At 31.6% G+C, this 7,206-nt stretch overlaps 1 pseudogene; it reads left to right on the top strand.

Annotated features, from left to right (window-relative positions):
- Window positions 1–254: 254 nt before the first annotated feature.
- LOC149261078 (UNC93-like protein 1 pseudogene) lies at window positions 255–1,987 on the top strand (annotated as a pseudogene).
- The last annotated feature ends 5,219 nt before the right edge of the window (window positions 1,988–7,206 follow it).

The raw sequence follows: 7,206 nt of genomic DNA, 5'->3' as shown, positions 1-7,206 counted from the left end.
CTCGGAACCGCTCTTCTCACTCAACACTCAAGGACTAACCAGTGTCAACTAACATTCAAACCACAACGATGCTGGTTGAGTTTTTAAGAAATATATTTTTAAAATGAACATTAATGTGAAAAAATACATCTAATTTTGATAGAATGTATTTTAAAATTTTATAAGGTGTTAAACGATAAATTTGTATAATATTTAAAATTCCCCAAATATTTATGTTTCCATCAATTTGTCAACGAAATTGCATCTACCCCAATCCAGACTTGCACGAAGAGTTGCAGAAAAGGGAAGAGAATTGCCCGATGGGAAGGCGTTTTAATCAATTGTCAGGCCGCGCAGTTGGAAATCGGTACTACCCATTGCCGGGCTCTAAGAAGCTCTGATTTTAATGGTTCAAACGTAACTCTCTGATTATTAGGTATCCACAAAAATCTGAAAAATCGATTGTATTGATTAGGGATTCTCGCAGGCCGCTTAGAAATCTGCCGAATAGTGCTATCGGCCATGACTCTATACGGAAAATTGGGCAATTGCGATGAAGAAGAGGGACCTACTCAGGTTCCTCCTCCCAGATGGTTCCGCTACAATTCCCCTGCGACACAGGTGGTCCTGATTGCACTGGTGTGCTTCTGCTGCCCGGGCATGTTCAACGTCCTTTCCGGAATGGGGGGAGGTGGGCAGGAGGACGACCAGGCCGCGAACGACGCCAACACTGCCCTGTATACGACGTTTGCAGTGTTCGGGATATTGGGCGGCGGGATTTACAACCTCCTCGGCCCCCATGTAACCCTCTTCCTAGGGTGCTCCACTTATATCCTCTATGCCGGTTCCTTTCTCTATTACAATCACTACCAGAATGAGACGTTTGCCGTCATTGCAGGAGGGATTCTGGGAGTGGGAGCTGGATTGCTATGGGCTGGGCAGGGATCGATTATGACCTCGTATCCGACCGAGGATAAAAAGGGCAGGTACATTTCCCTGTTCTGGAGTATATTCAATTTGGGAGGAGTCATAGGCGGTTTCATTCCCTTTATATTGAATTATAACAACACGGCCGGGTCTGTAAGCGATGGAACCTATATGGCCTTCATGTGCTTCATGGCCTTTGGGACTATTCTGACAATGGCTCTGCTTCCACCCAGCAAAGTGGTTAGGGACGATGGTAGCAGGGCTACTGTGATTAAGTACTCTAATGTGAACACCGAGGCCATGGAGATTCTTAAGCTATTCTCAAACTGGAAGATGCTGCTGCTCTTCCCTGTTGCATGGGCCAGCAACTTCTTTTACACTTATCAATTCAATAATGTCAATGGAAAGATCTTCACATTGAGAACCAGAGGATTCAATAATGTGTTTTACTGGGGCGCACAGATGTTAGGGTCTGTGGCAATTGGGTACGTTCTAGATTTCAGCTTCCTGAGCAGGAAGAAGAGGGGGTTTCTGGGCGTGGCCATCGTTGCAATACTGGGGACAGCAACCTGGGGAGGAGGGCTCGCAAATCAACTGAGATATACTAGGGATAAGCCCTTACAGGAGATCGATTTCAAAGACTCCGGCCCTGCTTTTGCAGGGCCATTTGTTCTATATTTCAGCTATGGATTAGTGGATTCCATGTTCCAGACTATCTGTTATTGGACGATAGGAGCTTTGGCAGATGATTCGCAGACTCTGAGCAGATATAGTGGGTTCTACAAAGGCGTGCAGAGTGCAGGAGCAGCGGTGGCCTGGCAGATCGACAAGCACAATGTTTCTTTTCTGGGAGAGCTCATAATCAACTGGAGTCTGACCACAATCAGCTACCCGCTCTTGGTTATTCTTATTTCCTTCGCTGTAAATGATAAACATTGCAACTGTTGTTGATCCAGTGTCATAGCAAATTATTTTCGGACCATCGATGGAATTTGTTTGTTTCTTTGATTTTATCGAAAGTGGTTTTCGATGACGGTTTTGCTCTGTATGCGAAACTACTTTTCCGATAATTCACCAGTCAACGATGCTTTTTTATAACCGGAAGTCATCTAACACGTTTTCGTCCTTTTCTTTATAACCACATTTATAAGCGGAAGTCATTTATCTAGCACAGCGACATTTATATTTGTAGGTCTGCAATTAAAAAATAGTTGTGCATATTTCATAAAATATTGTGATTAATTTATAAGAATTATAAATAGAAAATATATTACAATAATTATCTATTCAAAAAATAATTTATTATATTTTTATCTAATTAAACATGTAATAATATATATTAAACATGTAATAATATATATTAATGTAAAAAAATTAAACCTATAATTTATAAAGGAAATTAATAATCATTTATATAAAAATATAATTTATTATATTTTTATCTAATTAAACATTTAATAATATATATTAAATATGTAATAATATATATTAATGTAAAAAAAATTAAACCTAAAGAAATTAATAATCATTCATATAAAAATATTATTGTCAAACAATAAATAAAAAAAATTAAAATTAATGTTTTGAGGCTAGAGTGTATTATGATGCTCCAAGAAAATAAAAATGCACACATCAACCTAACTTTTCCAAATATATTATTTTTCATGTTCCAACAAAATTAAAAAAACACACATCAACCTAACTTTTCCAAATATAGTCTTCTACATCAGATGTGCCATGATACTTTCTCTCCATAAACCTTGGAACAACTGTGATAGATCAATCGACTTTACAAAAGATTTCTATCAACACCATTAGTTAGGTTTTTAAAAAAAATTCTACGGACAATGCCTTGAATTTAATCTAAAATCAAAAGTGATAATTAGAAAACATTTTTTATCATAAATTTTATTAAAAAGTGATAATTAAAAAACATTTTTTAGTTATAAATTTTATTATTTGAAATGAGAATTATGGTTGAATTAAGGTTTTTGATCCATATCAAGTTTATGAAAAAAAATTTGGCATAAATTACATGATATTATATTTGTTAGAAACAACTAGTGTGGTTCATTGTCCGGATAAGTTGAAGAATCAGATCTAAATTGCATGCTAAATAATTAGAGCAAGACCTCCAACGGCTGTATTTGACCACACAACGGCTAAATTAATTAGCTAACAGCTATATTTTAATCTCTTTTTTTTAACAAATTAATAAATAAATAAACAATTAAATAAAATTAAAATATAAATTCTTATTATATTAAACTTTAAAATAACAATTCTAACGATCAGATTTTTTTTTTTTAATAAATAAACAATTAAATTAAATTAAATTATAAATGGTTATTATATTAAACTTAAATTTATTTATAACAATCCTAACCATTTTAATAATTTTTAATAATTTATTTTTTTAATTATTCCAAAATTAATTTTTTTTAATAATATAATTAAATTTAAAATACTACAAAAGTCCTCAAATACATATTGAATATAACGTGAGGTTATACATATACCCTTGGGTTCATCCTGAGCTAAGGCCTTTGCCCATTAATTGACCGCGTCATAGTGGAGACTTATCCAACCCGTTCGTTATCTTATTGAAACTTCCTATTTGATGTAGCGTGTTATTTTTTCGAAGTTTTCTTTAAAATAATCTCTTTTAAAGCTTAGATTTTTGTAAAGTTGTGATTACTAGAAATAAAATATTAGGAGGTATATTTTCTTTTATCTATGAGATATTTAGTATTTCCGAGCTTATGTATTATTGTAATAACTCCTTTGAAGTTTATTTTGGGATGTAATCCAAAATATATATTTAATTTTGTTATTTTTTTTATCATTCGAATTAATTTTATATGAATAAATAGATAATCAATTAACCCATAATTAATGATTAGTGTGTTACTATTTTAAATGATGTTGATATTATTTTGTTTGTTGAAATATGAGAGTACGAAGAATCTAAGGTCCCTAACATTGTGTTACTATTTTAAATGATGTTGATATTATTTTTCTTGTTGGAACATGATAGCACGAAGAATCTAAGGTCCCTAATATAAATGGCTTTACGCTATGGTCTACCTAGAACAAGCGATCCTCCCATAGAGGCATTGGGGGAATAGCTTGTTACGAAGAACATCTCCCCCCATGCTAGGATTTATAAAAATGACCCTCACAACCAATATAGTTGGATAGAGATCAGTGACATTAACAATAAAAAGTCCTACATAGCAATATGTTATTTTCCCCCATCAATTCTAACTTCTATAAGAAGATGAATCTAGATAAAACTAACCCTTACAATGGTTTAGAGAATGATATTTCTAGCCTAAGGAATGATGGTAATATCCTTTTAATAGGTGACTTTAATGCTCGAACTTCAAACAACCAAGCTATTATTCTAAGCAATCATTCCAACCCTAATCCTCATTGGTTAGACGAAGACCCTACTCTGGCTAGTAGGTACAAAAGGAACTCTGAAGACCTCGGGGAAAATTTGTTTGGGTTAGAGCTAGTCAAGCTCTATAGTGCTCAGGATCTCATAATTTGCAACGGTCTAAAGAAGTGGCCCAATTCCAGCAAGATGACCTGCATCCATGGACTTGGTAGCAGCATGGTAGACTACGTTATTTCGGATCTCCCATTATACAACGAAAAAATAAATTTTGACATCTTAAACGACCACGAACCTGAATCTGATCATAGGCCTTTACTTATAACTCTCAATTTTGTCATGCATAGAGTTCCCATAGAAAATAATACTTACAGCAAAAAGAACTTAATATATGAATAAAGGTTTATTTTTCAAATATATTAAAACTTTATTATAAAAATATCATTGCTTTTACTTTTAAATTTAAAAATAAAATTGCATCTTACTTTACTTTTTGCAACTTCTTTAAATGACTTAGTTAAAAGTTCTAATAACATTATGAAACTAACATTTCATTCATTACTTCTAGTTATTAGTTTTGTTGTACTTGACTTATTTAACAATATTTCATGCTTATCCAAAAATTTATTTAATTTTATTATATATAAATAAAAAAATTTAATTTTCTATTTAATAATTAAATTTTAATATTTTAAACTATTTAGACCAAAAAAATATTAATAAAATAATTATACAATTTTTAATTAAATTTTAGCATTCTAAAATATTTAGACTAAATTTACATAAAATATTAAATTTATTTATATTATTTTTCTAAGAAATCTTAAATGCCATAGATTAACTTCCTGTCGAATGGAAAACTAATTACACATTCAACATATTTAAATAAAATTTAAATATCAATTGTTAAATAAAATTTAAATATCAATTGTTATATATATCTATATCTATATATATATATATATATATATATATATATATATATATATATATATATAAAGAAGAATAGATTATCATCTTTTTCATTCCATGATTGTTTTGTCTAGGTCTGCATTATATTCGTCATGCACATTATCTAATTGCTACTATAATTGCCTAAATGTTTGATGAAACCACTAAAAGAAATTAACACCTCCACATAGTAATATGGTGTGACAAAGGACTACCCTCGTCTAGCTATTGTGTTCTTCACCATCACTAGGCTCCCTATGTTGCCAAAAAAAAAATAGGAACTAGGTTTGTGGTACTTCCTAAAATCACATACCAATGACAACAATAAATTCTAGTAGACGATATATTCCAAAATGTCACAATTGTTCATAGCCAACTCCCAACCCTTTAAAAAGGAAATTAGGATTTCTCAAAATGTGACAAATGCTAAGGAAAACTTTAAATAGTAGCAATTTCCCTAGTAAGCTAGCATAAATCCCATTTTTGTCCAAACATAGGTTCAACCTCCTAATAGAATCTATACTTTTTAAAAATATATGTATAAGTATATTAAGGTTGGGTCATCACTAATAAAGTCCTAGATGTACCACCCACACCCTCCCTCCTCCCCAACAAGTTATATCATTAGTCCTCAAGGATAAATCCCTTATAAAGGCACTTTATAACAAAAAATTACTTTTAATTGATTACAGTTCCACATTAAAATTTCACTTAAGAAATGTGAAGTCACTTATGTTAATAATAGTAGACTTCAGCAAGAGCCCCCTTTTCCTAGGCACACCTTATCTTCAATAGCTAAAGCTAATAATAAAAAAAATTAGGTTTCTCCTAGCATTTGAATAATGTCATTACTAGTTAATCAAATCAATTTAATTCAATGTCTTGTAGTTCTCAGTAGCATATACAATATTCACAAGTTCCTAATAGTAACTTATTGGTTCCTCCCAATATCTAACCCTAGTCAATATGGGTGTCAAAACTAGGAAATTAATAAATAACACATCATTAATCATACATCATTTCATTCTATTACTAGTCATGTGCATATAAATCATTGAAAATAATGTCATGTCATAACATCAACTCATAAATATAATCTATGGTGGATTAAAACATCATCTTAATCACAATCAACTAAATGAACATCAAAAGATACTAAGTCCTTGAGGACCATACATGTAAGTCAAAATGCATCAAAATAAATGTTAGATCTAAATAATTAGCCTTGATGGATGAGGGCATATAATTGTAAGTGATAAAGTCTAAAATGGGTTGCTACAACTCCCCCCTAAAATATTTTTCCTTAGATATAATCAACATTAAACATAAGGGTAAATTTCCCTCATCTTGAAAGGCATCTCCCATCATCAACCTTTGTATAGTTCCTTCATTTGATTTAGACCTAGTTTAGCGTTTTTTTTATAGGTGTTATTGCTTAGTACCCACAATCTCTAGAGGCACTATGTGGAACACACTATATGGGATCCATTTGAATATTCATAAAGTCCATAACATGACTACGATCATAATTTATGTTTAATAAAGAACACATAAAATACATTTTGTATAGCTAGATTTTATGGTAATGCTAATTTTTAAATGACTAAACCAATTTTCTCCATTATCTCAAGAGGTTTATAGTACCTTTGAGCCAACATCCTCCACTTTCTAAACCTCATGGAACTACTATTTGGTTTCATTACTTCCTTATCAACTTGGAAGTTTATTTTTGACCTAGTTTTATTTTCTTTTCCAAAATTTAGAAGTAAATTTTGGATTTCTATTTGACACAATGGTATTTGGAATTCCATGGTGATCATCTCTACAATAGATATATGATCAATGTCTCATGCTCTATAATTCTCCATAAGAAACGTTTACAAGAATGAAGTGAACTACTCTAGTTAATCAATCCACTACCAAACATTGACCAAAGATATCCTTTTTTC

This window comes from Pinus tabuliformis, chromosome 6 (assembly GCF_031772625.1).
Source record: "Pinus tabuliformis cultivar Carrire ecotype Pingquan chromosome 6, CPIR1, whole genome shotgun sequence".
NCBI classification, from domain to species: domain Eukaryota; kingdom Viridiplantae; phylum Streptophyta; class Pinopsida; order Pinales; family Pinaceae; genus Pinus; species Pinus tabuliformis.
This window is presented reverse-complemented; position numbering and strand designations above follow the sequence as displayed.